The sequence below is a fragment of the Columba livia genome, chromosome 6, assembly GCF_036013475.1.
Source record: "Columba livia isolate bColLiv1 breed racing homer chromosome 6, bColLiv1.pat.W.v2, whole genome shotgun sequence".
Classification (NCBI taxonomy): domain Eukaryota; kingdom Metazoa; phylum Chordata; class Aves; order Columbiformes; family Columbidae; genus Columba; species Columba livia.
The window spans coordinates 10338623-10366148 of record NC_088607.1 but is presented as its reverse complement, the minus strand read 5'-3'; the positions used below and the strand labels follow the sequence as shown (position 1 = coordinate 10366148).

The window sequence follows — 27526 nt, the reverse complement described above, 5'->3', positions numbered from 1 at the left end:
AGGTTTCAGTATCATTTGTGAGAAAACTGCCTAGTCTATTCTCTAGACTGTTTTGAAAAGAACAGTAAACAGATACAGTGTTTTACTCAAACATAGCAATTCTGCTTAATCAACAAAAAAAAAAGTAGTTTCTGGTATGATTGTAGAGCATTTTTCTTGTTTTTCTAACCTTCGTAAATTCTTGGTATATTGTAAAATAAATCCACTCATCTGTAAAGGATGCAGAATTAGTCCAATGGCAAGATCTTTTTACAGGCTACCCTCAGTAGTAAAACCTCATTTCAGTACTGAGAGCTTGGTGGTGATGTTGTGTTGCCATGGAATCAAGCAAATGGGAAAAATTTTGGAATGCCCTAAAGAAACAGACCTTCAGAGCTGCATGCGCTCCAAAAAGCTCAAATACTGCTGGGTCTCACTCCCAGAAAAGAGAGACTCTATCCTGTTTCCATTGAAGCCAATGGGAGGCTTGCCACTGATCTCAGTAGGAGTGGGAGCATGCCTGAGTTTTGCAATCCATCTTTTTAAACTTCTTAAACCGAGGTGTTTATGGTGCCAATGAGTCCAGGGAGGTAATTTGCATATGACGGCAAATCAGCAGAACCCTGGATTTGTGTGAATAGGCTGCTCACCACATCATGCATAGCAGCCTGCAGATGAGAAAGAGCTGGTAGGACTCTATTTTATTTTTTTTTTAATTTAAATAATGATTAGTCCTTCCTATGTTTAAATTCCTCACAAAGCTTCCAACAGAGTTCAACAAAGTACCTGTTTACTAGACAAGGCTGTGGAGAGGAGGAGGGAGGAGAGAGGAGGGGGACTTCTTTTACATGGCCTCTGGCCCGGGTCTGTGCTCCCCGCTCGCTTCCAGCGGTTCCCATGATGTCACTTTTCATCATGGAGACATGTTTACAAAAGAGTACACAGCATCCTCTTTAAAAAGAAACTTTCAACCCGGAGAGCGCTACAAAAGTTAGGAAACTGAAAACTGCGTGAGGAGGGAGTAAAGATCCAGACAAAGGTTCTTTGTGGGCAGTGACCGAACTCGACCTCACATGACTATGAACAATAATGAATATGCAATTTGGCAGTTGCAGAACTCAATGTCAGCAGTATTGCCTTTGGTATACAATATATTAAGAGCATCTGAGAGTGGCAAGTGGCCATGAAATGGACTGATAAGATTGTACAGAGAAATTATTTGGGTATACTTTGTATCTCCTTTCAAGACAAATTATTTCTTCTATTTCATCTGCCTTATCTTGAGAACAAATGCAAAATTCATTAAGAGTACAGTGACTCTCTCCGATGTAATATAGCACATCTTGCTTCTGTAATTTCTTCTCGTTCAAATATCGTATTTATTACGGTAATTTTAAAAAGATAAGGGCATTTGAGCCCAAGCTGCTCCTAGCTTTTCCCTTTAACTTCTTACTCACATTAGTACAAAAAAGGCTTTTTTTCTAACAGAAAGCACTACTGGCTTAAAACCAGTAAAACTAACTTTTACATTTGTAGTACCATTTATCTCTCAAGCAATTACACACAGACTTGTATTACATACAAATCAGAAAATCTTAACTATCCAAAGGAATATGCCAGCATTTTTAATTTAGGAATACTGAATGACAGAATTTGGAACAAGATTCTCCCCTACTCAGACTGTAAGCAATTATCTGCCATAACAATGCAAGCTTCTCCGTGCCTGCCATGAGTCAGGGGTACATTTTGTAAGGGTGGTTATTTCAGTTCTCTGCTTTTGTTTGTTGAGGGTATTTTCAAAGCTGACATTTTATCTAAGAGTTGTCTTTATCTGAAAAAATAACGCAGATGAAATAACTAATTTACTGTATATTGGCCATAAATACTTTCAGATACATCAAAGATAGTATTCATTTGCAAATCATTACAAATCAGTATGTGTGGGGGCTCTGGTTATAAAAACGATAAATCTAGTTTTGTGTTTGTAGGTATTTCAAGTTTCACTAATTACTTTGTTTTATGTCAAGCCCCATGGACTTCTACTCATTGTCAACTTCCCCAAAGAAGAAAGACAGAAGAGTTTCTTCTCCTCTGGTTCCCTCTCCAGGAATGCAGAGCTGCTTTCTATCTCTCCAAACAAAGAACCAAGGAACAGAAATAAAGAAACCTGAGAGCTGAAGGCAGTATGGACCATTTGGAAAACACAACATTAAAAAAATTTTTAAAAAATCACAATATGTGGTCTTATCAAATTCGCTGTGACTCATCCTTGGGGGCCTGCAAATTGTTCTATAATATAGCACAACCACTAATTACTATGAAAATGAGATACTAGGCAAGTCTTTCATCAGTATCTCAAAAGGACGTGGTTTTCACTGTTCAGGTTTGCTCTGTTGTGCAGTTGTTGGCTTTAGGATTTGTTATATCTTATAATTTAAAGCACTGTAGATATTGGAAGTTGGGATCGTGGAGCCAGTGCACAGGAGTCTTTGCAACAGATTATATGACCAGGTGTTGAACCACATGATGTCACACCCCTCCCCTCATTTTCAGGTATTTGGGCTACCAGAAGAGTTAATGCCTTTGACATGGAAAATGTAAGACCTGTTGATCGGGAAATTTTCTCAGAATTTTGAGGATATCTTCTGTAAACGCCTTGGGAGGGCCAGGAGAACATTGGGGTGTCTATTCTGACCTGATGTCATGATCCTGATGCAGACTGCTGTATATTCCATGAAGGCTTTATGACCTAAATATTTTCCAGTCTCCTATTTTATTATCTTTCCTGCAGATGAACAGAGCACCTGATCCAAAGGGCAACACCCACCACCTCAGTTTACCCAGGCAAACAAAAGTGATTCAGTGATTTGTGTTTTGCAAAAAGTAAACAGAAACTAAAACTTCCCATAGCTGGTCTTACTAAAAATACAAGGTCTCCAGGCTTTAGTTTATCATAGATATATATAATTAACTTTATGTAGCTGAAATTTCACCTATGAATGTAACTAATAAAAAGTTAACTATAATTTTTGTTTCAGCTTTACAAAATTATCTGAGAACCCTGAGAAAAGTGATTTTTTTGCCTTTGGCTGCCTCTTTGCACTAATCTGGCTACACCAGTTGTTCCATGCAAATTCTGACATTCAAATCACATTGAGCAATTTTCCCAGTGTGTTTTCCAAACAAAAGCATTCTTTTCCCACTTAGGTGTCTCCTGGATAAAAGGTGTCTCCTGCAAAAAGATACTTATGTCCTAAGACCACACCAACAATTGTATTACAGTTCTAGATTTCACAGGCTATCAGGGATCATTTGAGCAAAACAATACCAATTGTCCCAGCAAAAGCATACCTTTCAGTTACAAAATAACACATATTCAACTCACAACATAAAACCCTAATTTTCTTTTGACTGCTTGAAGCATAACCTGATATTTTCCCAAGCACCTTATACCTTCCTGAGAGCAGAAATCTTCTTACATGTATACTGTAAACTACTAAATTGCTTAATTATTCCAGGATATTCAACTGGAATAGGAGAGGTCTTGAAAAAAATATCATCTCTTGCTAAGACATGATGGTTTTGCAGCTCTGTCCTTTCCCCTTCGTAAAAGAACAGTGCACATTACTAGCTTGGCATTTCGCACATGACCAGCCCTTGCTGCAGGAAAATTTCACGGGGCATAGCATGACAGGGTGGTTTCATAAAGCTGTTTGTGGGCTGAGTCACTCCACAGCTCTTTCAGATTTAGGATAATGCAGGATCATAGATGCCTTGTTTGTCCTTACTGCACTTTCCCCTTTCATTCTCTCCATAGGAGGGATAAGGCAAGAGTGGTTTCTGGAGGGTTCTTGTTTTACCTTTACCTGCAGTGAGCCCAGGCTACACATTCCCTGCAGCAAAGTATCCCTGGGCTATGAAGTAGAGGCATTTTTGGCCAGGTCTTTTGGGGAAGAGAAATGATTGATGCCTTTCATTAAGACCTGATAAAATTAACCTGAGGTACAAGAGAAGGTTGTGTCAGCTTGTGCCTTTAAAACACCTGTCTTTCAGAGACACAAAGCTACAAAAAACCTGTTTCATCCAACATAAAAAAATGGGTAAATTTGAACACCTATCTATCCGCATGATTTACTACAAGTGTCAGAGTATTTCAGGTAAAATAAAATTTAAGTTGATCCCAGTGTGAGTATGAGCCATGATTGTGGTGTCACATGAGAAAGACAAGTATTTCCCGCAATGTTTCCAGCAAAACTAAAGTTTATTTGTGCATTATTAGGAAAGTGTCATTATTAGGAAAGGTATAAAACCTTATCTAGTGTACCGTGTTGACTGTGGCTATCCATTTTCTAAGGAGTAGTTACATTTATACAGTCCTAAAGTTACATTCAGCCCTTTGAAGGCGTCATGAGGCTGATGTGGCCCCTGGTGAAACAGAGTTTGACACTCCTGTTCTAAACATATGGCTTCACACTGTAACAGGTACAGAGAATAGCTAATAGAATAATATTTAAAAGTTTATGATGATTAAATCTAACAAAACAATAATCAAGAAGGACGCTTCTTTCTATAAATTCTTCAGGGAAAACACCATCCAGGGAAGAAAACCTGTGAGAGCTACCAGGTCACAATAGCACAAAACTGGGAGAATGGACAAGCACTGGCCAGACTGGAAACTGGAGACGGCTCCTATGCAGTTAAGAAGTAATTTCTGCAGCCTTCCAAGCGGACTATGGGGCAAATATTAGCTTCAAATCAAGCCTACATCATCCTAGTCTGATGAAAGATGGAGGAAAATTTCATAATTTGTTTACATTAGGAACACTTATGGCTAAAATTGCCTTAGTTACTATATTTTAACTAATATTTCAAGCACTAGTATAGAGATGATATCTGTTCCTAATCAGCCCTCAAAGTGAGACTCAATATATTTTGAAACATGATATGTTTTATAATCTAGGCTTTGTTAAATTTCACATAGCCTGAGTCCAGCAGATCTAGAGAGGAAGTCATCCATACCTCTGTCCTTACAAAACCTGGAAGCAGAGCCATGTGTGATCAGAGAGTCCAAATGCCATTTTGCAACTCTGTAGTCAGTAGCGTGATCCACTCTCTCTGTGTCTCTGTTCTATCGATCCCTCTGGTAAATCTATATAAGACGGTTTCTGAACACTGATGTGCCACATGTCATATTCCTCTGGTCAGCTGATATTCAAAATTGAAAAATGCTCCATGCAATGCAAGGTGTACATTTTCAGAGGACCACACCAGAAAATATATGCTGATGGAGTATGGAGCACTCCAGTGAAGAAATGACTTAAATCTAAGTTGTGGGGTTTGCTATGGGAATTCAAATTCATCATTTAGAAAGGTGTTAGTGTTAGAGATGGGAAGCAGGGAAGTGTAATTATAGCTAACACATTTAAAATTGCAACGCTGCCTATAATCCTTCTGATTTAGATTTAAATACTTGTTTCATTTTTGCTAAACTTAAGATTCCCCTCCCCATCTCAGTTCTTCAATTTCTTCCATTCTGGGCTAAACTCTCTATTTAGTGCAACATCCAAGACACCTTTAGACTCTCTTTCCTCAGTACAGATCCTGACTTAGCCTGATTAAAATTAAATACAAGAAAAAGGGCTGACACAGTAGGTCTTGTATAAAATGAAAGAACTTGTGACTGTTGACTAAGTCTTCTTCTGATGTCTTTTCTGTCTGCATGTTCTTGTGTTTTAGCTGATATAGCCCGAGACCCTTGATGTAAAATCACAGCATTGCAAAAGTCAATGGTGAAACTGCCACCCAGAACAGGAAAGCTGCATCACACTGGTATATGGTATGAATATCACAAAACTTACATACTATACTACAGGACAACCACAGCTACATACTTTCTGAGCCCTCTTTGAACTTATACTGTACATTTCTTTACTAATCAAGCATCTGACTTACGTAGGGAGGATTTTAATTTATGTAACATTAATTTGACCGAGAGTAACCTTTGAAACTATGCTTCCATTATCAGTTGCAATTTGTGCAGGACACCTCATGGCGCTGCAATCTATGCATCCTTACGTAACAGGCATTAAGAAGCAGTTACACAACTCAATGCAAACACCACCGACCGATGAAAATCCATGGCATAGACAGGATCTTGAGTAATCCTCAAAGCAGTGCCAGAAAGCAAATTCTACCTGCAGAAAACTTTTCTTTTTCATGTTAACTGCATTTCAGGGGATGCTCTGCATTTCAGTTGCTTTTGCAAGCCTTAATACAGAGTCTGCCACAAAGTGGCTTTTTATCCTAAAACTTTTTATCCTTCAAAACCCATTAATACAAACTTTGACCAACACTGCCACAAAATGTGTGTGCAATTCAACTCGTATCTTTACTGACTGTAATAATAAACTTTTGGTCTAAAACAAACAAGTCATTAGCAAACAGATACTTCTGTGCACTGTGGTTACTTGGGCCTCTCTCCTCCTGTCACCCCATTTTTCACTCACTGTCCACATGCGTCGTGCTTGATGTCTGAATATGTTGTCATGATGCCAGGGCCTGGCAGCTTTCTCAGATTTCCTATGGGTGAGGAACATGCTCCGTATCTCTGTGCACGAAGTTTATTAGTGTTCCTTAATTGTAACAGTTAATTCAGGCAATACGTTAATGTCAGGTGTTAACTTAGGTCATGGGATATGTGATAGTCAGTCAGTCATGCTTGTAGATACATGTATTCTAACTTCAAGAAATATTATCCAATTATCTTGGTACTATCTTCAGAATATTTTTTAAAGCTGATGTAATTTCTTGATAGATAAATCTCATTTTGTACAAAAGGAGAATTCCAAGACCCCTTTCGGATACTTTGTATTGTAGACATTGAAGTGCTATACAGACTATTTTACGGGACAGATTCTGGTCACTTTTACATCAATAGAAGTTGGGATGATTCCAAATTTCTACTAGTATAACAGAACAGATTTATTTTTTTTTTCCCCAGCCATTGTAAAAGACTCACATGCATGGCAAGATGTAACTATGTGGTCAGAAATACTTTTTGAAAGACACATAGTTCATCACAGTTTAACAACATTACATCTTTAGAAAACACACAGGTATTTTAAACACTATCAGCCCTGGAAGGAGACTCTTACAGGGCTTTCTTTGATCTGTGGCATTGCCTGCTTCCTTGGCTGGGGTGGTCACAATGGACTAAGAGGTAATGTGCTTGAATAAAAGGTACTCAAACAGCAGTAAACTAGCGGTACTGGATGACTGTGGCACACAGATCTGAGCTGCTTTCAGCGGGACAGGAATGCTGCAATAAGGGAAAATTTTATTTTTACCTTTTTCACAGCCTGATAGGAAAGCACCCATCCAACTTGACTTGTAACCCACTAGTTTAAGGAGGCATTTCAATTCTGTTTTCAAGTCTTCTGTTCTTAGGCCAAACACAGCCACTTGGAAACACGTAAATATATTCATTCGGCCACTGAAAAAACCTACTCAAGAAAGCACAAAGACCAGGTTTACCTGAAAACCTGACCCCTCCTGATTCACCTCTTCCATTTTTTTCCTCTCCTCTCACAGGAGAAAGAAAATACATAATTCCTTTGGGGTTTTTTTGGTTAGAACTTGCTAATGACAAAATATATCTCTCAAATGGAAGGTGTGCAATGAGCTAGATGGGGGAGATGATCCACCTGAAAAATAAGTCATGATCAAAACCACCATGCAGGTCCAACCACAGAGGCAACGGAAGGTGGAAGGAATAACCCAGGGAGGGGCAGGAGCTGCGCAAAATGGCAGGGCCACTTAGAACACGAGTACGTGGAGTTGTGCTCAGACAATCCCGTCCTACAGCTTGTAGGGAACAGCATTGTTCATGTTATTGAGTGAGAACATTAACACAGAGGAGGGAGAGCCCCAGGAGGAAAACAGACTTCATGGAGAATGAGGTCAAACTACGGGTTTTAAAAGTACATTATTTGTATGAGTATCCAGGTTAAGGCTTAGTTTTGTTGTCTGGGGGTGAAAAAAGGAAAATAACTTAAATACTCCTATAACATGCCTTTTCCCTCATGTAAATTCCCAGAAGACAAATTAATCAGTTTTGCCTGTATGCTAGCAATTCAGTTTACCATAATGTATTTGTATTCATTCCCCAATTAAAACTAAATTCCAATTGCCAAAGCCCTTAAGAGCACAGTAGTGTCAATGGGATTAATCACCAATGTTTTTCTCGAACAAGGTGTTTTCATCAGTGTGATATTTTGTTACAAGTTACATCCAGTTCAGCCATGCTTGAAAACACTGTAATTATGTCAGTGAGGAACATTTATTTTTTTCTTAATGAGACAGGTTTCCAAAGTGGTTTCTACCTCGTACGGGTTGGAAACCAGCATACTGACATATAGACCACTGTATTTCCTTAACTACTATTGGCAAAGTGCCATTTTCTCTATATTCATGGTTAAAACCTCTGCACACAAACTGAGGATCTGTGAGTACAGAGTAATCTGGGAAATGTGATGAAGCATTTATTTACTGGCTTCTGAATTACTTTTACCTTCATCTCTTCATTTTTTAAAATGCTTTTTTGTACTGTTTTTTCCAGAATTGTCTGTCACCTACAACATCCTAACTGTGTTGCTTCAACTAGCAGATAAGTACAAAACATCATTTCATGGACTTATTTTTAATTGTGGATTTCTTTTCCTCAATTAAAAAATAGCCATCAAGGAACATATAAAGAGATAACTGTAAAGCAGGTGGTGATTCTGAAAGAAACTAAGCTAAATAATTCAGTTCACTTTGCCCATTGTAAGACACCTTAGAACCACGTATTTCCCACTCTTCCCTCTGCCTGCGAGTATCCTGAGCACTGCATGGGCACATCTAACTGTAGTTTCTTTACCTTTTTTGCAAAAAACTAAAGACAAAATAACTAGTGTCACCACATCCACATCCTAAATGTGTGGTTGTGAATAAGGACGTAAATAAAATCTGCCTGGGTGAAGAGTGATTCATATTTAGATGGGAGGTGCCCAGGAGACATGCCAGGGATTATCTCTGTCCCCTGCTATTTTATCTGTCTTGCTAAAGCATTTACATAGCTCCTATTACTATGATACCAGAATATATAGGAACATGCGGCTATTCTTACAACACTCAAATAAGGCAGATGAATTACATGGGTTATCTCAGGTCAGAAATTTGAAACAGAACAGATTGTTACACAAGCTTCCCAAGCTCTTAATCGGTAGAAGCCGTTTATTGCCCATTTCTGTATAAATCAACACCTAAACCCATTCCCAAAGTATCCAAGTGTTTCTCAAACATTTCTGCTAAAATAGTCAAGAAGCCCCATCTTGGAGGTTTTACAGGACATGAACCAATGGTTGAAATGAACTGGTGTTTGACTGGCAGCAGCTTCTTTTGGTGCACATCAACTGCTCTTCAGCTATGGCTGTGAAGATAAATACATTTCATAACAAGACTTCTAAATTTCTATTTTAGTCAATTATTTTAATCATACATTGCCCAGTAAGACTATATTCCCCCCATTGTCCACGTGGTCATAAAATTGAGTTCACTTCTGTTAGATGAAGATGTCATTAACTTATGGCTTTAGGTTTTCATCAGAACATGCTTTAAAGCAGCATTATACCTGAAATCGATTTGGAAGCAAAATATACCTGTTTACAGGCATCAAAAAGTTATTCCCAAGATATAAATATATTAATGTGATGCTGTTAATTTACTGAAGTCAGTGGTGAGATTTCTGCATGAGACACAGATGTGTTAACATCAGTTCAGGCAGAGGGTTGGATGTCACCTGGTAGCTTCTCCTGTAGATGTTCCCATTGCTGGCTGGGTAATGCATTGTGTGCCCATTAGCCCATAAACTCTACCTGCTTGGGCACAAATCAGGGAATAATGCCCTTTGTACAATCCTTTCTGATTCCCATATGATACCATACAGTCAGAAAATATTAACATATTTATAATTCTTGTTATCTGTAAAGTGGCAAAATACTTACTAAACTGGTAAGATGTTGGGAAAGAAAATTAACTATTATTTGGAGAAGCTCTGAAGACTGCTGAATGCTAAGTCCTGCAAGAGAGATAAATACGTGATCCACTGACACTTGGTTAACACAAACTCATGTAATCACCTTTGTAATCTTCATACCTTCACAGACCTTGGTAGCCAAAAGAAATAAGCAACACTGCATTGCTCAAAATTAATAATGGGCTTGGACAACACTTGGCAATGAAAAGTAATATCTTCAGTAAGTTGACATCTTTGCCCTTAGAACACCTCATATTCCAGTTTAATCTAAATATTTTTTATGTAGTACTATTGTTCTAACACAATGCATTACTGTATCTCCCATCATTTTACTGATGCCAGTATGTGGTCATGTTCAAGCTTAGTCAACAGTAATTTGCTTCAGATTTCATTATGAAACTGTGTTTTTTAAAAAACACGTTATTTTATCAAGTAACTTCTGTTTTTTGTTCTTGGTTTTAAAGTCACAAAGATATGTTGTAGGCACCTAGACAAAATCCTTATGACAGAAAACCTGTGACCAATGAAGGCACCAAAGGAAAAGCATACAAGAAAATGTAATGAAATTCCACATGCCAAAGACATGTTCTGCAGCACCACCATTGCAGCAACATAATGAAAGATATTTGAGCATGTATTTAATACATTTCTACTTTTAGCGGTGACAATTTGAGCTTAGTAAAATCAGAGGGATTTGGACTGGAATGGATGGCAACAATGCCAGACAGTTTCACACACGACATCCATTCGAATGACTTTGGGAAGTTATGGTTTCTACCTTTCATATCTTCATGTTGAAATATCATTGTGACTATTTCAGGTGTAACCAGTGTGAGTTTTAAAATAAATTGAATACATTAACCTTAATATGGTGTAGTCAGATGTAGAAGCCAACCATTTCTAAAATTCTCTTAATGGGTTTTAATACTGCTTGCACTAGAGCTGGTATGATATTTTTCCATGAAAGAAGAGATGGCAAGTATTATATAAAGTCAGTCAGTCTTGGAAGTTTTTGTGTTGTTCAGCTCTCTCTTAATCCAAAAATGTGAGTAATTTTGATGCAATCACTTGCTGATAAATGAAGATGTTAGCTCAGAAATACTGCAACACTGCCTTATGGCGATGGAGGATGAGCTCACAGTTTAATAGTGTGTTATCTGTGATATCACTGTGCTTCAGGAGAGATATAGTTCAAATGCTTCCTGCCCTCTTTCACCTCTCTGTGCCAGAATCCCTGGCTCGGTGATATGTTCTGCAACATCTGCCCTGGCATAGCACACCTTAAAAGATTGTGTCTGAGATACAAGTTCGTACACTGAAAGACATCTCCAGGTCTCTGCAGAAACATTTCTGAACAGAGAAGCATTTCAGCGTTCTCTTGCAAAAGTCTTTGGACAAACCTGTGAACACAGGCTAACTTTGTTCTCTTTACAACACAGCACTGCACATACACTTGATGGGATTTCCAGTAAGTTTAGCCATGCAGGGCAATTTGTGGCAGAAGAGCATTAATAAGTAATATAGATATAAATTAAGTCCTGATCCTCGAACATTTGTTCAGCTGAAAAGTCCGTCTCAGAAGAGGAATAACAGGGGTGCTGAAGAGGCCTGTGACATCTGTATTACTCACAGGAGCCATGGTGTAAGACTGGAAATTCACTTCCAACTCATTATGCACGTATGGTTTCAGTTCTCTTAATGGCAGAGTGACATAGATACATACATTTTAACTACACAGCAGTGGGAGTAATACAAATCTACAAGCACTCAATGTGAAAATAACAGCAATACACTGCAGTAGACACCTCTCCACAGCAACTGGGATGAGCAGGTAGCTGCTGCTGTGCCATACTGCAAACCAGCACTTTCCATGGAGAGAAAACAGGGCAGAATGAAGGCTACAAGGAGTTCTCATATTTTTACAGCAGCATGTCTAAATGTTCATAATGGGCCTTCAGAATTTCCATTTCAACCCCTGGCTATGCATATTGGAAAGAATAAGATTCAAGATGCAAGGGCCATAAAAGGCAACAGGAAAGAAATCTGTGCGTAAATAAGAGGAAAGAAAAAATAGTTTCACTACTCAATGGAAATGGAAATCTACTGAGGAATGATTATGAGAAGGCTGAAGTGTGTTCTGTCTTTTCCACAACTACCACAAAGAACTAAAAATTCAGTGACAGCTTTTGCTAGTTCTACATATATCCTAGGGCAGTTTTTTCAGACTCTATTTCTCTCTATATACAAGCTTCAAAATACTCTTTAAACTGCTTTTTCTCTGTTTTCTGACTTAAGCACCACATAGTTAGAATTAATTTTGGTAAACTTCTTGACACAACTAACTTTCAGATTGAAAGCCTTGAATAATTTACTTTGCTTATCATCTGCTATTTGATCTCTTTCCAAGTTAAGTAGTAAACTTCTAACTTGCTTTTTTTTTCCTTTACATTTTCATTACAGAATCTTCTTGCTTTCTATATACCCTCCCAAGTATGTCTCAGTTTAGCCTTTCTGACTTTAGTCCTGTAGTCTTGACCTGTCATTCCTCAGACATGTCTCCTTGCTTCTACTTTTTATACACATTTCATTTTGATTTTCAAGTCACAGAAGTGATCCTGATGCAACTGTGTCAGTTATAGGGAGAGGGCATAGACACAGCTCACTCCAAACCAGAAGTGTCAGGTTTTAGTCTTTTTAAATATATCCCTACAATAAATTAGATTATTAGATAACAATAACCAGGAAAATCCAGTTGCTGATACAATAAGATAAAATATGACTAGCAGATATTCAGATGAGTGAAAACAGATTAGGTGCTAATCAGGTGTGAAAGTCTGAAATAGCAACACAGAAAACCATTGTGGGTTCTTAATTTACAGAGCTAACCATCTGGGAAAAGATTGCATATATCTTGATTGCAATATTGTGACCCCAGCTCTCAGACAAGGCAAGCTGCGATTCTGTCTCCCTGGCCACGTGATTGACCTGCAGGTCTATGCGGTAGCAGGTGTTTCTCTAGTACACTCAAAAGTCATGGTAATTTGGAGTTTTTTTCTGAAAAAAACATTAATAACACAAAACTGGAGTGGACTCACAGGTCCAAACAAGTTACATAAATGATGTGCCACACCCTGCTTTTCTGTCTGCTTTCTCTGTACCTCCTACAACACAGAAAAGTTGTCCTAAACCCGTCTTAGTCTTGCTAATACCGAGAGATTACTGACAGGTAAAAGAAAAGCTGAACTGGACTGAAGGGCAAATGTACTGGGTGAATTTCATCCCGCTAAGCTTAGACATCTATATCTGTATCTCACTCCGGGGTGAAACATTCATTTCCAAGGCACAGTTCATCTGATCCCAAAGCAGATACCTTGAACATTCAGATACATTGTTCTTAACAGGCTCTCTGCTTCTCTTCACTCATCACAAAATTAGTTTAAGGTGATGAGCCCAGATACAGAAAACCCACTGATTTGTCATGATGGACAGAGTAAACTCCATCCCAGTTGCCAAGCCTTGACAGTAGGGTACAAAGCAAATAAATGGTTTATATCGATACACAGGACTGACATGAAGCCCCAAGATATTTGTATTTACCCAGTGAAACAGCTCAAGGAAGTAAAAGCCAGGACTTCAAAACATGAAACTATGCACAACTTCAGACTGGTAAAAGGCTTCAACCAGCTCAAATCTATTCCAGCAGTGCTTTGCAGCTGTGCTCCTGTCTTCCTCACAGAGTTGCTTCAGTCCTTGGAGCAGACATTATCCTCTTACTGAAAATCTCCAAGGATCTAACTGTGATGGGGCTAATTATAGGTAATCTGCTGATGTATGATTAAACATACTCACCAGCACAATTTGCAGGTTGCGTGATATGCTCTGCTACACCAAGCAAAAGAATCTGACATTGAACAGGAATAAATACCAGCTCAAACTGCAGGGCATAAATGATTTGAAGCACCTGTTGTGTGGCAAAGACATCCAAGCTGGGAAGCCCCTTAAAACAAATTCCCTTCAACAAGGATGCCTTGTCATGGACATTAGGAAATACAGTTCTTCCTTAATCACAATTAAGGAATAATTTTTTAATATTTACTTTTTACTACAGACCAGAGCAGGTGTGGGCAGAAATGCTAATCCACCCACTGTGCTAGATGCACTACAAATATAGTAAGAGACAATTCTTCCACTAAGGAGACTGGAAGCTAAAAATACAAGGCAGAGGCTGAAGGGCAGCCAAAGGCACAGGGTGATCGTGCCTGCGATCACGTGGCTGGTCTGTGCCCAAGGACTGTTCTTTGTTCCCACACCACTGCTTAAATACAGACCAGAGACTAACGGCAAAAATGAGAAAAGCCTCTAGAGATTGCAGAAAAAAGAGTTGCTTGGAATGATGTCTTTCACGCTGTCCTTAAGTTAAAATGAAGCCAAAAATCTCAATCAGTGCAAGACTGCATGAGTTGCTGGCTACTTTTCTGTAAAATGGATGGTACAATCTGTTTCTATGTGTCTTACCCTACCAGCACTGAGGACTGATGAAACCAGTAGCAGGATTGGATTATGAGTAGTCTCAAAATGGATAAGAAAGTTGTCTTACAGAAACCATTGTGCAAATCACTGAGTGAGCCTTAGGAGAGGTCCCAGGCATGGCAGAAATCCCTTCTGAACTGGCCACACAGGCCTGGAAAGGGGATTTGTACTACACCAAAGTTCTCAGAGTGCCTCCAGTCTAAACATAAGGAGCTGCAAGACAAATAATAATAATAATAATAATAATAATAATAATAATAATAATAATAATAATAATAATAATAATAGTTCTGCCTTCTACACCTGACAAAACGTAACCAACACAAAACCAAACATACCTCAGCTGCTGAATCTTGGTGAGAAAGTCAAGCTGAAATCACGTCCTCCCAAAAGTTTATGCTGCTGTCAAAGATACGCAGAGCTCAAAAATACACAGAATACCCCAAATGAGCACGGTGAGTTTCAGAACAAAGTCCAAAATTTCTGTTCAAGTCAATTTTTGAAGTTGCCATCAAAAATGAAGCAGTCAAATGAAAACAAAAAAATGCACCAAAGTTCTAGTAACAGAATATGAAAAATCCAAAGAAACTACACAAGACTTCTGATTCCATGTGCCAGGGCTAGCATGTACGTACTTGAACGTAACGGGGTTTATTCCTATCCGTGGACTGCTCCATGTATTTATGTTTGGAACTGATCTATTGCACAATGCAATTAATAACAAAGTAATAACAGAGAACAGATCCGTTTCCTTGTCACCAGGTTCTGGATAATTACAACCTGCATATAACACATGATTCATTGGCAATTCCCTTTCATATGCCAGTTTAAAGGGAAGAATACTGAAGGTCATGAAAATGTGCCCAGACAGTCAGCTATATCCTGTTCAGATAACCAGTTTACATTGGTGCTGGCACTGAGAAATTTTGTCCACTAACTAAGGTGCTCAGGTGGAAGATTATTAACCAAAAGAGAATGAGGAACATGACATAAGTAAAGCAGTAACTATTACATCTATGACAAAACAACTGCTTTCATGTAAAAGCAGAGTACAATTTAAAAGTAAATTAACAGCCACCTATTTTACAGGTAGGAGAGAATTAGGTTGTTTTTTTTTCCAAAAAGAAGGTGGTAGGCAATTTGCTTTGTAAACAATCAATGCCTTCAATGTTAAGATCATAAAACTGAAACCACCACCATGGTTCATTTCAACAAGAAAAACAGAAGACATGCCACCACATCAGAGAAGTTCTGGCCTGTGTAACCTTCAATCAAGAAATGTCTTCAGTTCTGAGCCTTGCTTTTTAGTCCTGTTTGGGTCTTTAAGAACAACACAGGGAGTAGAAATTCAGCTCAGGGGATGCAGGTGGTGGACACAACACACTTCTAAACACTGCACAGTTAATTACAGCCCTGGAATCACACTCAGTTGATAGTGTGGGCCAGATAGCTTCCAGGTTTCTTTAATTGCTTGTTGCTATATTAATGGCACTTTTATAGTGACTAGCAAAGATGTGACTCAGAAGTGAGCCACCACAGGAATGACAAACATTTCAAACTGGAAAAAAATGCACTGGTCTTTCCTGATGCAGATCCACCAGATGGTAAGACGGTGAAAATGAAAAGGAATCTTATAATAGATAAAAATATATTCTTTAGTCCATGCATGTTATTAAATAGCTAGTAGACATGAGTAGCATGAAGTCTTGTGGAGAACAAAATTGATGAAGTCAAGTCCACCATGCAAGCAGTTCAGAAAGACCAGACCCTTCCAGAGCTGAGAACCCAAGTGAGAAAATCCTCACTGTTGCTGCACTGTTGCTTCAGATATCTGCAGGTGGGTGCGTAGCTAATGGGTGTACTTACACCCACAACCAAACACAGACACGCTGGCAGGCTCGCATCTCCGTCCTTATTCAGGATAACGTATCTACACAGCATCATGCTCACACTAAGAAGAGTCCACGCCCCTCCATGGTAATTTTGTGGTCTGTGCTAAGAGCACATCCCTCCTACTGCTTTGTGCTAAGTTGGCCTCCCTTTTATTTTTTTTCTTCTCATTCACTTACCTGCTTCTGCCTTTATATGTTTTTCAAAAACAAACAAATGCTATGCAAATCTGTGTTATCGCAAGCCTTACCTGGTAAGGTCAGGAAGATGACAAAACCTATCTGGCATACAAAGATGGAGAAGAAGTGCAAACAAGAGCAGTCATGCTGACCCTTTCAGAAGCAGAGCTGAAGGTGGGGTCACGGAGACCAGAAGAGTTAAAATCAGTCAAAATGTGCTATCCTGAGCACTGCAGTAAGACTCAAGGGGTACTCATGTAAATCATCACCAATCTCGAGAGACTAAAAATATGTTTAAAATTTCACTTGCATTGTGTAAGAAAAAAGTTTTGACGTCAGATATTTGACAGCAGATATTTCCTAGCAGAAGACTTTTGACCGCAAAACATTGTTTAGATATCCTAAAGATATCTCTCACTTCAGGGCAGAAATAAAAGCAGGATGCAGAGGCTGACTATTCTGCTCCCTACCTGCTGTTATTTGGCTATTTAGAAACTCATTAACTTCCTCAACAGACCTTGGCCCTAATTAGTGCCTGGACTAATCAGTCCGCCCCTTTCTCCTTCACCTCTGCCTCTCAGAGCCTTCCACAATTATTAAAAGCAACCATACTCCTTTTGTACAATTTTAAAAACAGAATTTCTTAAGCTATCAGGATCTGCACACATTTTGAATTCAGTTCTGCCTCAGAGCTTACCAGACCACTCCAGAATGATCCACTTTGCTCTGACATCCTAATTCTTCATGTGTACACGTACCACTCATAAATCCTTCTCTAAACCAAGCTCCACAGTTTCCTTTCCTGTGCTTTTTGTACAACAGAATCTGTTTTAGCTGTGACTGAAGTGTCACGAGGACCATCCAGTCAACTGTAATGTTGATGCCAATCCTGCAGTCTTTTTAACACCATTGGTGAGAAGGAAATGAACTATGGTAAATTCAGTAAGTATGTGAACCAAAATATAAACTAAACAGAGAAAGCAAAATGAGAGAAATTCTGATTGCAAAGCACAAGCACAGTCTTAGTTGGGCACTTACACAGTTTAATGGAGGCGGTCAGCTTATGCAAAATGGTTTTTATTTCCTGAATTTCTTCCAGTTTCTCAGAAATATGTGTCACATTCAGCATGGCTGCACAAGAAAATAAGTGCTGCTATGCCCTGAAACTGGTCTTTTGGGATGACTGGACATGGCTTCCAACGCTGCGCAGCCACAGGTACACTCAGTGCAGCTAAAGTCATCCTCTTCCCAAGTAACGTATTCACCAACATAAGTGCAAGTATCATCCTTGCACATGGACTGTTAAAATGGTCAGTCCAAGGGCTATGAAGTAGTAATACTACCCTAACACCTCTCTAATTAATATAATTACTGTAAATGCCACCTAAAAACTCATCTTATTTTGGATATGCACACAGAACTTCCATTGGCATTATAGGAAGGCAAACTGAAGCCAGCATAATTCTTTTCCAACCCAGTCGATTAATATGTGATTCTGTGATTATCCTAATTACATATTAATGATAACCCTAGATTATTTTTTTCCAAAATAATGTATGAAAAACATCATCACTACAACAACAGAAATCCTAGCAGGAGTGAGGAGAGTAATCTCCTGAAGGGTGCCCTACCTGTAGCAATTAAATGAAATTATAATCAACATATTTCTCGGCTCAAAGACAGCTTGGTGAAAATAATAAAATATTCTAACAAAACATGATGCCATGACACCCAAGGAATTTCTTAACATTGTATCAAAGAGAGGCATGAGGTTACAGAGCCCACTTAAAATCACAGTCAGTAGCCTGTTAAAAATGTTCCTGTTCTGGCATCCTTACTTTGAATAGTCACTTATTTAGCAAGCTTGAGCTGCACGTATGGTCAAAACACTGATTAAATGTTTCCCGAATTCTATCACTGTTTTCCTTAGGAACCACACATGCCTGTTTTCTGCTTTCACACATTGTCGTACACAAATTTCTAATTCTGTGTTAACTGTCCTTTGTATTCAAAGATGTTTTTCCTCACACACTCATGCCTCTTCAATTTCTTAAAGACCAATCTTTAAAAAGAAACATTCTAAATAAATAGACTTTTCCCCTCTACCCTTCCTAAGTAAAAATGTCAGTCTATATAATTTTTGGGAGAAAAGACTTCTGCTTCAGTGAATTCTGAGGGACACAAAATTTTCCCAAACAAGAGGTGCTTCCAGCTTTGTAAGTAAGATCAAAATTCAGAATTTCTATCCTGAAGAACATTGCAATATTTCCACACTCTCTGCAGAGTTTGGATAAAAAGTTGAAATAATGAACTCCAGGGAAATACTGCTGTATCCTCTGGATATATTCTCCCTGAGGAACAACGCAAAATCTCCTTACCAGTTCTCTTCTTAAAATAACTTAAGGACAACAGACCATTCTCACAGCGATTATTGCTTTTCCGAATGGCTCTCTCTGCCAGTGTTCTCAGAGCAATTGTTCTAATTTGCCTTCAGAAATGATTAAGGCTCCCTGTACTTGCAGGATGAAGACCAATCTGAAGAACACATGATGGGCCAAACAACCTCACTGTAAAGAAGTCTCACTGCAGGCAAAGTAGCGTCATGGAAAAAGGTACATTGTGAAACATAGGAGTTGGTTTTTAAAAGCTGTTCTGTGTGAAAGTCAAAGTGCAAGAGATTTCTTTGCCAAATATAGATGGAGAAGCTTCCAGTGCTGAATAATGATGGTAAAAGGACCATCAGTTTTGCAATCCTGAAAATCACTAGATTTAGACTCTAAAATAACTTCTCTTGAAAATATTAATTACCCATCTAAATCACTTAGATCAATTTTTTAAAAGCTACTTAGGTGCCAAGTCCCCCTAGAGTTAAGATATTTTACCCGTAACAGAAAGTTTTGGATAGAATAACTATGGAATTTCGAAAACCATTTCAAAATTGGAGCATACTGGCCAAGAAGAAGGAGTTGTTACCGTCACAATAATCAACCACATAAATAAATCATCAGCCTGATTGATCTCAGTGGACTTTAATGGCTTAATAAATGGCTCCTTTCCCAGGCCACCTAGAAGACTTTGTCCCATATGCTAAATCTAAAAGATAATAACTATTGTAGATAACACAACTAAATACAGCATTTAGATACAAATATCAGGGCACGTCCTTGCACAAAAACTGTATTTTCAACTAGTCAGAATGCCCCCAACTTCGGCATGGACATACAAATAAGAGATAAGAGGACAAGAGCAGCTGCCCCTTCTCGTGTGACCTGTGCTAAATGAGAGGCAAGGACAGTCCATGCATTGGGGAAGGCTGGGGCAGGTCCCCTTGCACACTGAGCCATGGAAACCTCCCTGAAAAAAAGCAGAGCAATGAAATATCAAGGCACAGTATCCCTCTTTCACCTTTGAGCTTCTGGAGCCTTTGAACAGCAAAACTCAGGCTGTAGCAGACCTCCTCACTGAAACTTCAAGAGACCATAACTAGACTGAGACTATAGGGTCCAGGCTGGCCATGACTGCACAGTAACACAGGCAGCACAACTGAATTTATTTACTTCTTTTGGGATGGTAATGATTAAAAGAGCTGATAAAGTGCAAAACCATGTGCGAATAGCCTGGGATCATAGTTCCTCGGCACCAGGCTGTTGCAATGTTAGCTGACCACCATCTACTGTCTCCCTGCCCGCAGAGCCTTTCCTGGCTGATGGCATAATCCCAGTGAGAGGAGCAGAGGCAAAAACCACCACTGAAACCCTGTACAAAGTGATGGAGTATTGCAAGCAAAGATTTAGAAACAAAATCTCACACAATTTAAGTAGCATAAGCGAAGTCATGAAGTGAAGGAGACCATATGAGCATCAGTGTTTGCTGAGCTCAATGAAAGTGATAACTGAACAGAAGGGTGGTGGGAGAGAAAACTTCCAAGGAGCTGTGAAGATGTGAAGCCAGCCCACAGTACCAGAAGGTGGCATTACATAGTAACAACTGCAGAAAATGTGATTTTAGTGGCATATTAGGCAGATTGTAAGGGTTGCAACTACAGGAGGAAAACAAAGACTGGGAAGTGGAGAAATGAGCTGGCATAGGGATTAACAATGCTGAAAGAAAATTAAAATGAAAGCTTTGAGGTCACTCTGCAACCAGGGATCTCAGCTGAGTTGGCTCCTGACACAAGTTGAAGAAGGAAAGGAACAGATGGCATTTCTTGTCCTGGAGAGGAACATCTTTCCAAACTGCTTGTTACTAGCCACAAGATTAAGGCTTTCAAGAGAAGTCAAAAATGTCTGGATGGCTGGATTTATTTCACTCACACCTGCTGTTCCTGAGTGATGTAGTCTTTGATCTAGTCTACTTTAAACTACCTGGGTGGTGAGGCTCTGGAACAGGCTGCCCAGAGAAGCTGTGGATGCCCCCTTCCTGGCAGTGACCAGGTTGGACAGGGCTTTGAGCAACCTGGTCTAGTGGAAGGTGTTCCTGCCCATGGCAGTGGGATTGGAAGTAGATGATCTTTAAGGTCGCTTCCAACCCAAACCATCCTATGATTCTATAATAAATTATCTACTTTATTAACTAATGCATGTACCTCCAAAGAGTCAAGAAAATTATGTTTGCCTTCATATTGTTGCTTTCATGCCATGTTGAAACAACAACACTGAGTAATAATTATTATGAATAATGCAAATAATCAGAACAGGACAATGAGAGGTCCAAGAGATGGGCAGCACTCAGAGGAAGGTGAGATGTCTTCACCAGATTGCATACAAGTGATTCACTTTGCTTAGAATCTCTGTCGCTTACGGTCTGTTCATAGTACACCACTAACACCATCTCCTGGCCAGTTGGTGTCTGAAGTCAAACCTTTATAAAGGTCTCAGAAAGCCTGGAATGAAAGGTATTACAAACCTTAAAAATACTGTCTTTGCCATATCTTATATACATTCATATTCATTGACTTTACATATGCCAAAATAATATCAAAAGAAAACTAACAGAATTAGATGTAGGGTGCAGGCACATGGGAGATTTGAGGGATTTTATTGAAGTTAATGTGTGGATGGGTTTCTATTAGATGGAGATTTGTTATTAAACTAGCCAGGCCCAAAAGAATTTCAAGGCCACCTTGGAAAGCTGAAAACACAATGTAAATCAACAGACCTATTAGCAGTGAGACTCGGCGCGTGGACAGCTTGTGAACATAGACAATATCCAATCAGCTAATGCATGCTTGGAGCCTGGACATGTGATCAGGAAATATCTGCATATATAACGAGGCTTGTGTCTGTAATAAATGGCTTCGCTTGAATTCATATTGGATTGTGTGGAGTCGATGAGTTTTCGCCCTCGCACAGGCATTTTCACTACATTTTTTTTCCAAAGGATTTCCAGCAGGGTGTATCACAATAGTCCGAAATCAGCTTACATTTTCAGAACTGGCCATGAATTTGGGTGTGCTTTGTTTTGGACCCCACTATGAAAAAAACCAAAATTGCTATTAAGGAAAAGCCTGTGAGAAAACAGACCCTTTTGCACTGTTTCAAGTTCTGCACTTTAAACTTTATACACTTTCTGAAACACTACTATGTATCTTCACCACCTGTTTCTGTTAAAGATTCAGTAGCCCATTCAGAGATACAAAGAATAAATCTTCAACTTTATGTGCTTTTGGTACAGCCAAACAGTCGAAAGACCAAAGTCTGTCCAGTTAACACTTACTGAATTTATCCAGCTGTTTTCAAGTACTTAAGACAAGGCTTTCACATCTTTTCGATCTTTCAAAATCTTAAATATCTGTAGATGTCCAACACAGCATGTTAAAGAGTTACGTTGGAAATTGTTCAGGGGGTATTGTCCATATATATCAATTGTCCCAGGCACCTTTCATTTCAAAATCATTTAAGAACTGACTCATAACTCAAGGAAAATATGTTCTTAGGTATCTTAGGTATCTAAAGCTTTGGCTTTAGAGACCATATTTCCAGAAAAATCAACAAAATCGTTAACTTGTATTTTTGCCTTTAAATTCATTCAGGAACAGAGGGTCAACTTCTAATTTTAGCTAATCCCAGAATAAACAAACAGCAGCAGAGCCTCCTGCGTCATTAACAGTATAATCAATCTAGAGTCTTCAGAACAGTCTGTCCTAGAGAATTCAGTACTTGGAGCTACAGTGAGTTTTTGAGGAGAGCAGCCCTATGAATTCCTTGGCAGGTAATCAGATTATTGTACTCCTGAGGGATTTTCATAGGAGAAGAGAACTGCAGTGTCATAATTTCTGGAATAGTTTGTAGGAAATATTATATGAATGTCTCTAGTGTATTAAAATTGCAAACATTTTGCAAATGAGGGCAATGCTCTGTTCAGCTAGTTTAGACTGAAATTATCGCTTTCTGCAGAGCACATACTTCATCCGATTACGTTATTGTGATCCACACAAGAAGACAGAAACAGTCATTTTAGAAGCTAGAAAGTAGTACTTATGATCATCATACAATATAATCAAATTGATTTTGAGTGAATCAATGCAACACCAGCTACAGCCCAGCAGAAGAAAAAGCATCAACTTTCTCAAACTTGGCTATGAGAGGAAGCTTGTGAACATCTCTGAAGAGCTGTACATAGTCAGTAACAAAGCCTTCTCTTGCCTTTGGTGTTTTAGTGATTCTCCAAGAAATCCCATTTTAAACCAGCCAATTAAAAAGGGAATATTTGGCTTATATTTGTGATTAGTTGAATCATAAATCAACAAGTGTATGAATACATGATTACCTGAAGCCTCTAGAGTTGGTTGCTTTGCTTCATTCCCACTACATGGAGCCTGTAACATCTATTATAAAAAGCATGTTGAATAAAAAGACTCATCTCAACACATGTCATCATTGGTGTGCTGGAGGAATTTGAAGAAAACTAGATCCTTTAACTGGTCTGAAATTTGGTCTGTTATTCATGGTAGGTCTCAGGAAGTGACCTTTCTGGAGGCTGAATGCCTCCAAGCTATGTCTTGACAAAGTGGCAAGAAAAACTTCATTGATGGCATCAGAGGAGGAAAATCCACTGAGACACTCAAGTGGTGATGGATTGCGAGTCACCTACTCATTGTTAATAAGCCACTAGGCCCAGTGTGAATGGTAAACTGACAAGCAGAGGGAGTTTAGTGCTTTAGGTGGTAAAACAGACTCTGAGATAAATGGGAGTCTTCTGTTCCAGAAGATGTGGCCTGACAATTCACACAATCACCTGCAGCTTCCCAGAAAACTCCTCTTATTCACAGGACATAAGCATCCAAAGTTTGCTTGGGCAGCTTCTCCTTCAGCTCCTTGCTGTTTCGGTGACATGGGAAATAAGAGCAGTATGAACAGCTTAAGGGCCCTACTCTGGGCTTTGCCTTTCTATGGCCCAGTTTCATTATCTGCAAAATAAAGATAATGGTACTAAGATTGTGATAGGCATCATTATGATCACTTTACAAGCACAGCACAAGCTAATTAATAAAGTTTGATACATGTAGCTCTCAAAGCCATGTAATTCTTTGCAACAAACAGACCCCTTCACAGCAAGGGAAACTGTCTCCAAGCCTGCCAAAAAATCAAAACTTTTAAAAATAAGGACAACACTAGTATAATGGATACAGTGTGTTAAGAAAAGTAGGTCTAAGAATGAACTAGCAGGATTATGTAGCTTGAGAAAATAGAAGCGTGATCTTAATCAGCAGCTGCTATTGAGAAAAGTGCAGAAGGTTGTGCTTGGTTCGAGAAGGCAGCACTACAGATATTGAAAGATTATTCCACAGGGAAAGCAACTTGATCTTAGCTCTCCACAGGACAGGAGTTATGGTGAGCTTTTCTAGAATGCAATTTTTACCAGTCCTTCATGTGTGCAATCCTCTCTGGATCCCACCAAGCAGGCTTATAATTCTGCTGGCTCAGACCACTGGGTTATCAAGAAGACATTCTCTGTGGCTGTTATGGAGGGAGCAGGAGTACTCCAGGCTTGCAGAGCAGTACAGTCAAACTCTGAGGAAAGGTTTCTAGGCTTGGGAATGCGATTGGATAGAGGTACTTCAAAGTCAGGAAGTGCCAATCAAGTGGCAATCAAGTCCTTTATTATAATTCTGCATGCCTCCTGCTTCTGAAATTTCTTTATCAGGTTGCCACTGCATTTTTCTTTGCTTTGTTTTTTGTGTTTGTTTTTATTACTTCAAAATATTTTTAAATTAAGCAGCATACATTAGGGTAAGTTCCTCAGTGGCCAATGGCCCTGCCACTGAGGGACACCAGAGGAGAAATTTGCCTTTAATATCTTTGTAATGCCTCACTGCACTGCAGTCCTTTTTTTTTTTTTTGTCAGCCCTTCTGTAGCAAAGCATGTAGGCTGGGTAAGCAGCATTATTTATGGCCAGAAGTTGGGCAGAAGATTAGAGCAGAAAGTTCCTACAGACTCTCTCAAAGTTGTAGTGACGTACCCAAGCCAAAAAGAGAAACATCATATTGATGCAACCTTCACAGCACTACTGAGATACCATCCAGAAAAGAGGGCATCACTGAAGCAAGAAGAGCAATGTTTATTGTGTCAGAGCCAGCTGCCAACCTGAGAAGATTAAACTGATGAATGACACAAAGAGTCTGTTCTACCTTCTTTCTCACCTTCCTCTTAAAATCCTCTCCCCAGCACCCCCCGCCAAGAGATCAAGACCTGTTGTTGAGATAACAAGAAATAAAAGGCTTACAAGGTGTTATACAGGACAGCATGGTTGAGATCCAAAAAAGCACTTAGGCACCTCAGAAGCCATTTAGGCCACATCTAGGTGATTGTAGAATGCTATTTCCCACCAACATAATTCCACTACAAAACACTTAATCCCTGTATTCCCAACAGAAAATTCCTGCACTTCTGCTGTGTTATATACCAAGTGGGACTGCAGCACTGAATACAGCTGAGACCAACAGCTGCAGCCACGCTGCCTTCAAAGGACAACTGGAGGAGACAGGCTTGGGTCAGAGTCCTCACCCAGGACTATGGGAGGACCAATGCAATCCTCCTTGCCTCTACCTTTCTCCAGAAATGCTCTAACTTGTACCTAGAACCTACCCTTGAGCACGCAATGAACCATTTGAGGGCACAGTGCCGACTGGAGCAGGCTCAGGCACGTGTGTCTCAGAGCGCGCAGGGCTGCTTAGACTTCCAAAGCAAACAAATGAATGTCAAGCCAACCAGAGCAGTGTGCCTGCTTGGTCTCATTTCAGATGCACACAAGCATCCAGTACCATTTCACATGTCCTTGTGTATCCTGCCTGGCCTCCAGATCTCACTCCAAAAGAACACAAGTCTCCTGCGTCACAGCTGCAGATATCTTGGCCACCTTACAGCATCTGTTAATGCAATACATGCCTCATTTAGGCAAATGAATCAAGTGCCTGGCAAGCTTAGGCATCTCCAAAGGGTAGCAGTCCAAGGATAGTTGTGGTCTCAGGTGACTAATGTAAGTCATCAGCTCCTGCCTCACATGACCTGTTTTACATGTCTCATGCCTTTATTAAACAAAGCCTCATGCATTGATTAAATCAAGCCTCAAATCCTCATCCTGCATAACTAGCTAACTCCAAGACAGCCCATTAAAAAAATACACCAAAAAAGCCACTTACCCACACAAAAGCTTGAAGGAAACACAGCTGGAAACAGATGTTTTGTTCCAACAGCAGTGAACTCCCGACAGAACTTCACTGGAGAAGCTTCCAGAGAATATTACTCTGAATATGCTGGCAAAGCTAAACAGCAACAGGATGAGGTATTCAAATTAACATGAAATATGATTATTTACTTCAGCCACAATTCTGTGCTCAGCAAGACTTGCTGTTGTAAATGTCTGTGTGAATGCCTTGAACAGCAGAAATGTCAAGGGAATGCTTCTTCAGTCGAGTGCCTGTGCTCACCACACCCCAGGAAGTGCATGTACCAACAGCAGTACTGTCTCGCCAAGCGTATGGCTGCAGGTGATTGCTAAAAAAAAATTATGATTCAGCGCTGTATAGTTACACAGACAGAAAGGTGATGCATGAGGATGCTTAAGTTTCTCTCTTCTGGTGGCTCAAACCTCCATCTCTGATTTTAACATGACTGCTTCTTCCACAAACACAATTTCCTCTAATTTTCCCTGCTTCTGATTTGTTTCATGCAGTTCTTGAAGAATGTCAGCCACCTGAGGTCTTTGGGTCCCAGGTGCTTTGTTATGCGCCTGCACAGTTCGATAATCTGCTCACAAGGCTGAAAAATCAAAGAATAGCATCACAGAACTAAGAATCATTTAGGTTGGAAAAGACATTTAAGATCGAGTCTGGTCATCAACCTAACACTACCAAGTCCACCACTAAACCATGTCCTTAAGTGTCACATCTACACGTCTTTTAAATACCTCAAGGGATGGGGACTCTATCATGTGCTGAAGTGACTAACCATGTGTCATGAGTAACTAACTATTGGAAATGTATTTATTCTGTAAAAGGAAAATAATGCTGAAATCCATATGGTATTTATGTCTCAAGGCAATGAGTCTACACTACACAGCACAGCTCACTATAGACCTCGGTTCCAGGACAAGGTTTACTGTATCAACGTAGTGCTGCACTTTCAACAAGACCCAGTAATTCAGATCAAGCCCCACATAAATGCAGTTACCACACTCGCAGACACAGCATGGATGTCTCCATGCCTGTGGGATAAATACAATCCTTATATCAGACAAAACTGAGCGTGCCAGGTTTTGGTGCGTGGTTGGAAACATCATCCTCAATACATCGCAACCTCTAGGAGAGTGTCACCAGATCTCCCTTCTCCTGGAATCAGCTGGCTGTCTCCCTTGATCCTCATTACCCAATAA

The 27526-nt window shown here is 39.5% G+C and overlaps 1 long non-coding RNA gene across 2 annotated transcripts; it reads right to left on the bottom strand.

Annotated features, from left to right (window-relative positions):
- Positions 1-8873: 8873 nt before the first annotated feature.
- LOC135579752 (uncharacterized) lies at positions 8874-26984 on the bottom strand. 2 transcript variants are annotated; one of them, XR_010473434.1, is made up of 3 exons: positions 26295-26984; positions 10023-10096; positions 8874-9448 (listed from the first exon to the last, which is right to left on the bottom strand). It is a non-coding gene; the product is annotated as an uncharacterized LOC135579752 (long non-coding RNA). The 2 variants fall into 2 exon arrangements; XR_010473435.1 differs by lacking the exon at positions 26295-26984 and adding an exon at positions 14923-15349.
- Between the last annotated feature and the right edge of the window lie 542 nt (positions 26985-27526).